The 10656-nt window shown below is 43.1% G+C and overlaps 2 long non-coding RNA genes across 3 annotated transcripts; both read right to left on the minus strand.

Moving 5' to 3' along the window:
• Window positions 1-237: 237 nt before the first annotated feature.
• On the minus strand, window positions 238-2519 carry LOC306823986. Its single transcript, XR_013779078.1, has 3 exons — window positions 2303-2519; window positions 2054-2209; window positions 238-1925 (listed from the first exon to the last, which is right to left on the minus strand). It is a non-coding gene; the product is annotated as an uncharacterized lncRNA (long non-coding RNA).
• Window positions 2520-2659: 140 nt separating this feature from the next.
• Window positions 2660-10205, minus strand: LOC306823993. Of its 2 annotated transcripts, none has more exons than XR_013779081.1 (3): window positions 10124-10205; window positions 2878-3226; window positions 2660-2711 (listed from the first exon to the last, which is right to left on the minus strand). It is a non-coding gene; the product is annotated as an uncharacterized lncRNA (long non-coding RNA). The 2 variants fall into 2 exon arrangements; XR_013779082.1 differs by lacking the exon at window positions 10124-10205 and adding an exon at window positions 3638-3679.
• Window positions 10206-10656: the final 451 nt, after the last annotated feature.

The following is a 10656-nucleotide window of genomic DNA, read 5'->3' on the forward strand; positions in this document are numbered from 1 at the left end:
CAGGAAACATTGCACAGAGACTGATTGCATGCCATTCAGTCTCTGATCGTGCACAGGTCACTGTGCACAAATATCATCACCCCACCTGAGCTCTGAATTTATAGAAAATATTTCTTGCAGCTTTCTCACATCTGACAGACTCAGATTTACAACAGAACTGGCAGGAAATAGTCTGGGTACAGTCAGGATCAAAAAATGTGGCTGTTCCCACATTCAGCTCACCTTGAAGTCTTTGTGTTTGTGAGAAAAACCATGGAGGCAATTTTATCAATGGAAGTATAACTGAGTATCATCTGCAGAACATCAAACATTTCTGGAGTGTTTCCTTACAATATTACACAGAGAACTAAATGTTCAAGGTAAAAAGAATTGGTCCGTGCACAGAACCTTGTGGAACTCCATGACTAGCTTGGCCTGCATATAACGTATTGTTTAGTAGTTCCTGTAATGCCGATGAATTGTTCTAGTCTTTTGAGTCGAGTCAAGGTTAAGCCAAGTGAATTTTTCCTGTAGGACACTTCCAGCGCTGTGTCAAGCTTCCTTTTTTCTTGGTCTTCGTCCATGTCGAGGGACAGAAGGGAAATGGAAATGGAGCGTTGTTGTAAAACCATGGCTTCACTGTCCCTGAACACTCACGGTAATCAAGACGTAATCAAGGCGATTTTGTCCCTGACGTACTCTCATGTCACATACAGCTGGGACACAATCTAAGATCCAACAGGACAAGAACAGAGAGAAGTCCACTGTGGACTGAAGAACATTTTGCATGTTATTGTAGCACAAAACATCTTGTAGTTGTTAACTGTCTGAATCTGTTCTTCAGTCCTGTGCTGAGGCCTGGCAGAGCTGTAAAGCTGACTACATGAGACGCTATGATAGATGACTCTTGGGACATTTTTTTTGTTTGCCCTCTAATGCCTGTTTTCTCTTTGTCTAATTTCCCTCTAAATAGGTCACATTAACCACACAGAGCGGTTAGCTTTAAAGATCAGCTGAGAGCTGGTTTTCTTTTGTTGGAACAGACGTTATGCTAACGTGAACCAGATGCGTCACGTTTGTGTTGATTTAAAAGTTAAGCTGCGTGTTCTGGAGGCAGAAACATTGTAGGCCGAAAATTTTTTGATGTGATCTTCTCTCTGGATACAAACAGAGCAGCAGCTTACAGCTCGGGTTCAGCTGACACGAGGCTCATCATGCACAGTTTGAGGTCTCCTTCAGAGGAGTGCTGGAGGTGCGACGCCCTCCCCTGGGCCTATTCAGACTTCCATTAAAGTGCATTATCTCTGGTGTGTTCATCACTGAGAGCCCCACATACTCAGTACACGACCCCAGCATCACATGTTTCATCTTACGCAGCACTGTGGACAAGCGGGTGTTCATTCAGTGTCTATAAACTTACTAAAGAAACTATTCATACAGAGAGGTGTACAGTAAATTTCAAAGCTGTAAAGCTCAAACACATTAGCCAGGGGACATCCTGGGCAAGAGATCTACTTGCTTCATAAAAGAGAGAGAGAGCTCAGTCTGTACACTAAAGGCACAGTCGCACAGACTCTGCACATCGTGGTCCGTCAGCACCATGCACTACACCGGTGTTAGCCGCTCTTCTAGACCATCATTGTGTTCACATCGGGTGCTGTGGTCTGTCTCCGGAACGTGCCACCAGCGCCACGTCGCACAGCTCTGTTTCAAATACTCTTCTTCTCATTCCTTTCCCTCCTTTTCCCCCTCTTCATTCCTTGAGCAGCACTTTGACTTTTTTTTTTTTTAAACCAGACTCAAAAAAAGGATCCTTCTACAGACTCACTCGTATCACCCTCACTAACTCCAGGTAGCGTCGATCCTAATCTGGGACGAGGGTCATCCACAGCTCCAGGAAACTATCCTTGAGGGCCAGGTCCTCTCGAGTGGCTTGTCCGTACCACCTGCAAAGACATAAACCTCTTGTTTAGCACTTCATTCAATTATCAGAAGATTAAAGAAAAATACTTTTTAAGGAGAAACAAACCCGAAAGCTGTTTGTCACAAAGTTCTGAACAAATTCATAACTCACATGGCACCGGGTGAACTGTCCATCGCCAGCTTGCTGACAGCAACCAAGAAGCGTTGGGTGAAGGTGGTTTCTCGTGTCAGGATTTCTGCCGCTCCCAGATGGTTAGTCATCAGGAGGAACAACATAGTGGTTCAGTCTCTTACAGCAGCGTACTTGCTGACGTTCAGTCATTTTGATTCATCAAACTTTTAACAAATGCTGCTTTGGCACTTCTTCATAGACATGATTTGACCCTTAGCATTAACTTACTTCATCGCTGAATTCACCAGAGCGTTCAGCACTGGACCCGTGTTGCAGCACTGCACCATCGCCTCAAGGCACAAAGTGGCCTTGTCCTGAAGCTTGGTGCTTGTACCGGGCAGTACGATCTTCTGCAGCAGAGCTCGGCTCGTCCTCTCCACTTGAAAATCCATATCCGTCTGCAGGCACGCGTAAAGATCGAGCATGGCGTCCATCGCAGCGGCCACCATCGGGTGTAGATCAGCAGTCAGCCGTGGTACTTCTTCTCACAGACTCTAGGAATATGATGGTGATTGGACGCATGTAAACAAAGAGATGAACGACTTCCATACCTCTGCTGTCACGGAGTAACACACTTGGGTCTTCATCCCGGTCCATCAGGACTCGGACCATTTGTAATCCCTTGGTCTTCATCTCCCTGAGACAAACAGACAAAATGAATGATCAGCACTGTAGTTTGACACTTTGAGCAAAAACTGCTGCAATATTAAAGTAGTATTAAACAAGTTCATATTAGATTGAAAACAAAGCGGAAATATTTAAGGAGCTATAAGATCTCATTGTGTAAGGTGTGGAAGTCTTACCATTTGTTACTTTTGATCATTTTGATGCTGGAAGTTAGAGCCTCTGAAGAGCGTCCTGTGTTCATTCCTTCAGTGGAGGTCGTCTGAGGGGCATTTGGCCTTCTACCCCGATCTCCTCTCTCCTTGTTCTGGGCAGGTTTTGGAGTTGGAGTTGGTCTCTGAGGCGTTCGGTTGATGTCGGTCGTCTCTGGTGGAGTAGGTCTTGGGGGTGGAGTTAGACGCTCAGGCCTTACAGGAGATCCTCCAGGTAGAGGTTTAAGGATAGCAAAGCATCGCAGCAAGTCCTCCAGTGCACTCTGTAATTTCTGGACCTGCCCTTTAGCCGTCTGGAGTCTGTATCCTCTGCCAACTTCTTTTTCTGTTCAGGAGAAGAAATTAATATGTATCAGTCACATGTTTAAACATTTCTAACATCTTCATCTATTAATGAATTTTGGATTCTATGCAGGAGACGTCAGAGCAGATTGATTCTGATGGGCTGACGGTCCAGTCTCTCCCAACACTTCCAACTTATACACACCATGATACCATCAGGTATATATACCTTCAAACAAGCGAAACCATCTGTCATGGTGTTATAAAAATAGTGAAAGGCAAACTATACAAAACTGATATTCTTGTTCTACATACACTATAAAAGAAACTTTGGAAAAATACTCGATTTTGGTCTCCAATCTTAAGTCTCAATTTAATGATGACGACATGATTCCACCAGTTAAAGTGGGAAAAAAAACTAGCAAGACTGACAAGTTGAACGCACCTGTGAGGCAAGCCAAGCTAGCAGTCTGCTCGGTTGGTGCTGCTGTTCAAACACAGATGCATAAAAACTCAGGAGACAAAGGAATAAGAGGCAGTGGTTGCAATGACAGACGTCGGATGTTATTCATATAGGTGTGAACAAGGGATTTTTCAAGGCGATTTCAGGATTTGGCTGCCGCCCCTGTTTAAACATTATTATCATGTCGTATTGAGGTCCCCACCGAGCGAATGTTTGATTGTTTGTACCTGTTTTTGTGGGTGAACTGTGTGATTGTCGCTGAGTTTGTTTGTTTATATACTGCAGCTCTTTTCTCTGCAGAGAACGTGGGGTTGTTTTGAGTCATGAAGTTGTTGTAATCAAAAGGCTGGTCTGAGGTCGCCACACAGATGGACGGATGGACAGCTCCTCTGCTCTCAGCTGTTTGTGGTCACTCTTCGGAGCTTTGACTCGAACAGCGCTATGCTGCTATCCATGGTTCTGATAGCTTACTCTTTGACCGCAGTTAGGATAACACCCCAGCTGTCTAAGAACTAATGCACAGCTTTGAGCTCCTGAAGCACTGGATGTAGAAAATACATATCAAGACGTAAAGTTGCTCTGGAGTTTGGCTGAATGAGCTAACCAGTTGTAGGACTTTTTATTCAAGATTACTGGTGACATGCTGCATCGCCTTGTGAGACATGATGCCAAGACAATGGCACACAAGCAAATTAGCTGTTAATAAGGCAGTCCCTCCATTAAGTCGCGATATTGCGATCGCAACAATTCACGCAAATTCAACCAATCCCCACGATTTCTGGGCGACCTTGCAATTTTGTCCAATCACCGCAACTTTTCTGCAAATGTGAACAATCAAAATAGTTTTCCCTGCAACTTTCGCCAATCAGAGTAATCCCCCATGAAAACAGCGAGCTATACGTCGCCACGGTTTAGTGACCACGGATCAAACTCACTTCCCTGTTTATATCCACTCAGGAGAGTGTGCATGAAGCGTTTGTGCACTGCAGGTCCGTCCTGTTTCCATGACAACAGTTTGTTGACAAAGTGCCGCTGTGTAGCTGACACTGCTCCGTCACTTTTGACTGCACGTTTAATATTTTTGACACGGAGCATAGACGATCTGGGTGCAAGATACAATCTGTTGGAAGATATAAAATACAGGGAATATCAGACATAGAAATAAGCAAACGTTAAGTCAACAGCACCTTTTGGAAAAGAGGAAAGAGCTCGGCACGGCCACACAAAAATGACTTTGTGCGTACGCATTTGAGAGGGAGAAGTCACTGAGTGAAGCGGATGAATATGCTTCACAAAGTAAATCGCTCAGCTCAAGTTAAAATATCACTCAATCACATCAAAGTGTGTGTAAGAAAATAATTGACATGAGAAAAAAATCTTAACTATTTTGCAATTTTTGCTTCCTGCTGCAAATTAATTGCAAAAAATATCTAAAAACATCACAACATGCATTGCAATTTTTTGGAGAAGCTCTTGCAAAATCAGGCATTTTAGGCTGCAACAATCCTCCAAAAGGCCACGAAATCCGGGAGGGACTGATGAGGTTATTGCTGAATGCTGATAAGCAAGCATGATGCTTGAACAGGAACAGTTCACATCATGTTCCTAACTTTTAGTCTTCCAGAAATCTAATCATAACTTGAACAACTTCTTTGATGACAGATGTACACTTTGTTCTCTGCATTTTAAATGCTCTGGTCTCATCTGGTAGTAGATCCAATAAGTTGTTCATATTTTGTTAATTAATTGAATTGTGGAAAGTTACATAAGTTGCTTTTCTGAGCTCACAACTTATGACTACTATTGGTTATTGATGTTACCATTATGTATAGTCTTATGTCAGAGCTAATGTAATATTAATCTCCTCAAGTGTCGCCATCTTTGTTGTTTACATTGTGCACATGAGGTAGTTGTAAACAGACTGAGTTCTCTGTTGCGCCCTCTAGAGGTATCCTTCAGAAACATGGGAATCGCATAGTCATGTATTTATACGATTATGTTTCTGAGGCAGCTGTTGTGATACGACAAAGCAAGTTCATCTCGGGGATAAAGTCTCAGCAGCAGTCGAGAGTGAGATACCACTTTGTCAGATTAAATATAATGTTGTGCCTCTCCATTATTAACTTTTGTAGTCACAAGTCATGAAACTGAAACCTTAGCTTTCACAGTGTGACTGTAACATGCACAGCAACTCTTCAACTGTCTCTATGTGACTTTCAGTATGTGACTGTGGAACATCAAACAGGTTATCGTGATAGTTTTTACGCACTCCAAATAATAACATGCAAATTATTTTACGAGTGGCCTCAATGGAGTCACGTGTTTTTTAAACGACGTAGCCAAACAATGCAGCTTTTGTTGTTCTTCCTCTGTGAACAGGGCCAACCCAGCAGATAACAATACAGCCAACATGATGCAAGAGTTACAGTAGAGGCTCTACTAAACCTGAACTCATTCATTCTTCCGATGTTTTCTTCTCCATCTCCTGCTCAGGAATGTTTGGCTGTGATTTTACTAACGCTGTGTGTTGACTCATGAGCAGGCTATTGAGAATAAAAGTCACCTTTCCCTGGCATGGCCTCAGGTGAAAAGATGTAAACAAACAAACGTCTTTTATAGGTGTAGGCGTGGGAACTATAATTACCTGGTGACTCAGGTGGGTTTGTCTCTGTACTTGGACTTTTCCATTTTCACCTCCCTGTTTGTGGCAAGCCGCACCGTTTCAAATGAAACAGCATGCTGAGGTTTATGACTAGAAATGAATACTTCTTCTCTGAAAGATCCGAGTTTACAGGGTCAGAGTTGGCGCTTGAGAAGAAAATAAAATGAAATAGTAACTCAATGGAAATCTCTTGTACTTAGAACCAGATGTGTGTGTGTTCATCATTTCTGGGAGTCCCGCACAAAGAAAAGCCACAAACACTTTTCCACATCAAAACACAAAGAGCTGGATGAATTTGTACACATATTTCCTTTTCGTAAAGTAAGCCATCAAAGCTCTCACCAGTGCTGTAGCACAGGCTAGTCGTTGGCTCTGGCTCCAGAGGAGAGAGATATTAGCTGGGCCTTAAAACAAGCAGCCGTAGCATCAGGATGAGTGGAGGGAGGTAAAGCAGAGGGGGCACACCTGTGAGCTCTCTGGAGCTGTCATCGAAAAACTAGGAAGGAGGGGGCCCATCTGATGACCCCAGCGATGTTTTTGCCTCCTCTTATCCCCTGCCTCAAGTCCCAGCCATTGCATCCCCCGCTGAGGCAGAATGATCCCCACTCGCATCACCTGCAGGTTGCAAGGGATTGTATCATCCATAGTCCTAAAATAGAACTTGCATGCAAATCTGTTCATTATAAATGCACAGTATGTAAATTCCACCACCAGGGGGCTCTCAGTTCAAAACAATAGCAAGATATGACGTCGCTGCTGGCGGTGAATCACGGGACTGATTGTCTCTGCTACTCCACCCCACTCTCAATTAAAAGGAACCCAGAGTTGATCGTAGTCAAGACAAACAGGCCAAACAAACCTGAGGAGGAGAACATGTTTACTGATGATCGAGTGTATCCAAGTGTAGTTCTTACAAGTTTTGATCACAGCAGCGCATACAGCGACGGTACATCAGCTTTCAGTAGCAGCTCACGCTTACCCGTCTTTGACGCAACATCCGCTGTTTCCACGGCAACAATAAACGTCTTGTGTTTTCAATAGCTTTCAGCGAGACCTCTACAGAAGTTGATCAGTGCAAAGAAATTTTCAGTCTTCACTATGAAGTTCACTTTATAGTCAATATGGAAATATACAGTGTGTATATATATATATATATATATATATATATATATATATAATAACCTCAGGGGTGGACCCATCTGTGCTTTATAGGCTTCTATTTGTTTTTAGATATTTATTGGGCCATTCTGCCTTTCATGAACTGGACCGCAGAAGACAGTCAGGCAATATCGGAGGAGTGAGACAAACTGCTCAGCAGTCTAATAACCTAATATCCACGAGGCTGTCCAGCACACTTTACTGCTGTTTTAAAGTCTTTTGGTCAAGTTGTTTTTCAGAGATACTGGATGGTAGCAAGTGGTTAACGTGCCATTAAATGCTAAACCATCAGAGCTATACAATAATGTGCCTGAAAGTAATTAATTAAGTGAATCAACAAGTTATTGGTCCGCTTGACTCATGTGGGGAAGCTGTGGTCCAGGTGGTTCTGATCCGACCTGTGGTTCCTTCACCGTGTGTCATTCCCCACTCTTTGATTTTCTCTATCTGATGTCAGTAACTCTCAAGCATAAAAATCTGAATGAATCGCTCCTGATGGCTGCTTCCCGGTGAGGAGTGGGACTGGACATAAAGTGCTAAACTGTCAGCTGGGTCCTTGTCGAGCTTTTGGGTGATCCGCTCAGGCTCATGTTCACAGTTCTGGTCTAGCCAATCATGGACAGGGCTCTGTACAAACTGTGAAATCCATTCTTCATGGTAACGGATGTGTTCACAGAGTCACAGTCATTCATATCATGCCGATATCTGGGACAGGAAACCGCAAATACACATCCTAAACTTACCCCTCACATCTCTTGGTTTATTGTAAACTGTGATTTCAATTAGCTATAATTTCAAACTCTGTAACGATTAATGAAAAAGTTACTTGAGAATACTACATAGACCTTTAACTACTGATCAGTCCTTTAGTGAAGCTGCAGGCTGAACTTCAGTTCCCCTGCATCACACTCTGGCACTGCAGGATGCAAACCCAGAGCTGGCTCCTCCGGCGAGGGGGAGGCTGGGAGAGAGCCTGAGGCATGTCAAGTATGATGTTGTTTCCCTTGATTGTTTATATACAACTTTATTTCCAGAAACGATGTAATCCATTCATGCCATATCTCCTGAGAAATATGAATACGATTTCAACGCCATGAAAAACAAACCAGAAGTCAGTAACGGAAAGTTTATTCTCAGATTTTGTTTGTGTTGTGAAGTCCGACGGAGGTTACATTTCTGTGCAGGTCAGTCACAGGATAGTTGGAAAGCTGCTGTGTTGAAGATGTGATGGTGAAGTAAAGTTGAGCCGTGCACAGTTTCTTTCTCATGACGAGTTAAAGGTGTTGGAGAAATAGGTGGAATGGTAGTTACTTGTTATGGGAAGTGCCTGAGCTGCAGGTTGAATGTTTCCTGGAGGTGTGTGCGTGTTGGCATGTGTAAGTGAATAAAAGAGCGGGAGGAACCATCAGCACTCTGAAAAAACACCTCATTAGCAGCTCCAGCTCTGTGTTACCTGATCTGACCATACATCCAACCTGTTTCCACTTTGGTCTGGGGCCTGCCCGTTACAAATGACCGGCTCATATTTTAATGATTGTGTTTTTCTCTGCTCAGTCCTCACAGGAGCGCACGATGGGTGTTGATAGTCAGAGAGCCTCACCGACATTCACAGTCTCCTCTCTGCTCCGTCTGGGCAAAGCAATTTAGTTCAATTGCTTCTGCCAATCTCCAGCTGTACAAATGAAGAGCAGGATGTATGGAAATGAAGGCACTCCACTTCAGAGCAGGAGCGGGGGAGGGGAGGGGACGGCATGAATGCATGGACACAGTTTGCAGCCAGAGAGTTGGATGCGTCTCAGGCCAACATACTAAAAGCTGAATGCAAATGAAACATCTTCTAACTCTCGTACAGCTACGGTTAAACTTCTCTCAGGTATGAGGTGCCTGTGAAGATACCAAACCAAAGACATAAGATCAAAGATGCAGAGTCAAGGATTCTGCTCAACTCACATTTCCTGCACAGACAGTTTACTTTCTGAGTGATGATTCTGGAAGCTGAGCGTGATCTTCAGCATAAAAAAACCTTTCCTAAAGGTTATTTTTCAATTTTGCAAATTTCAGAAGAGAAAAAAAAAGGATTTCTTAAATCTCTGTTTGCTGAAAGAATATTACACAGAAGCGTCAAGTCAGACACTTTTCCTGTCAGCCAATCATGTGCCAAACATACTGTTTCCATCTGTGTTATTTCACAGGGATTTCATGCGGGCGGTACAGGCAATCTCGCTAAGTGTGACGTGCAAACTTTAACCTTCCTTTCAAGTGGATGCCGTTCTGGGTCAGTCACAGCTCTGCAGAAAGGACTGTTTCTACTCCATCAGCAGCTTTAGACGTTTTCACTTTCTTCAACGCTTCAACACTCCCTGAAAGCCAAAGACCATGACTCAGCAGATTAGCTCAGAGACTTTCATCTGCAACCTCCACCTTCAATCTCCATTTTTATGACTTTCCTTCAAGTCAAGGACTTAGAAAGAGGCTGTATTATCCAAAAGCAGCAACATCAAGTGTTTCCATTACTGATGTTGACAAGTGTTTGTTGTATAGCCATTAACCTATAGCTGTCACGGGTGCGGGCAGAAAACAAGGAGGAGGATCCATGTGCAGAAAAACAAAAATGTATTAAACAAAAGATAAAACAAAAACTTACTTACTTAATTAATCCAAAACGTCCAAAAGAGCAGGCAGAGAAAAACAACGCAAACCCGAGGAAGCAGGGAACACACGACAAACCACACCAACCAAAGACAATGAAGAGGGTAAGAACACACAGAGACTATATAGACAGGGGTAATCAGACACAGGTGAGACTAATCAGACAGGTGAGGACAATCAGGGTCATCAACACAGAGAGGCAGGAAACCAGACAACACTGAAAACTACAAGGTAAAACATGGAACACAAGGAACTAAAGGATGTAAGGAAAGAAAAAATAAGTAAACACCAGGAATCATTCACACAAGTAACACAGGAAACAATATGACAGACAACATGGAAGGACACAAAGAAACACAGGAAACACTGAAGACTAGAATAATACTTAAAACTCAGGAAGCACTAAAGACTGAACTATGAAATATAAACACGAAAACAGGCGACATTACAGACAACATGGAAGGAAATGAGGACACAAAGTAACAATACTAGTAAATAAATATAAAATATTTTATAACACATACAAAACCAA

Source organism: Symphodus melops, assembly GCF_947650265.1.
Source record: "Symphodus melops genome assembly, chromosome: 5".
Classification (NCBI taxonomy): Eukaryota; Metazoa; Chordata; class Actinopteri; order Labriformes; family Labridae; genus Symphodus; species Symphodus melops.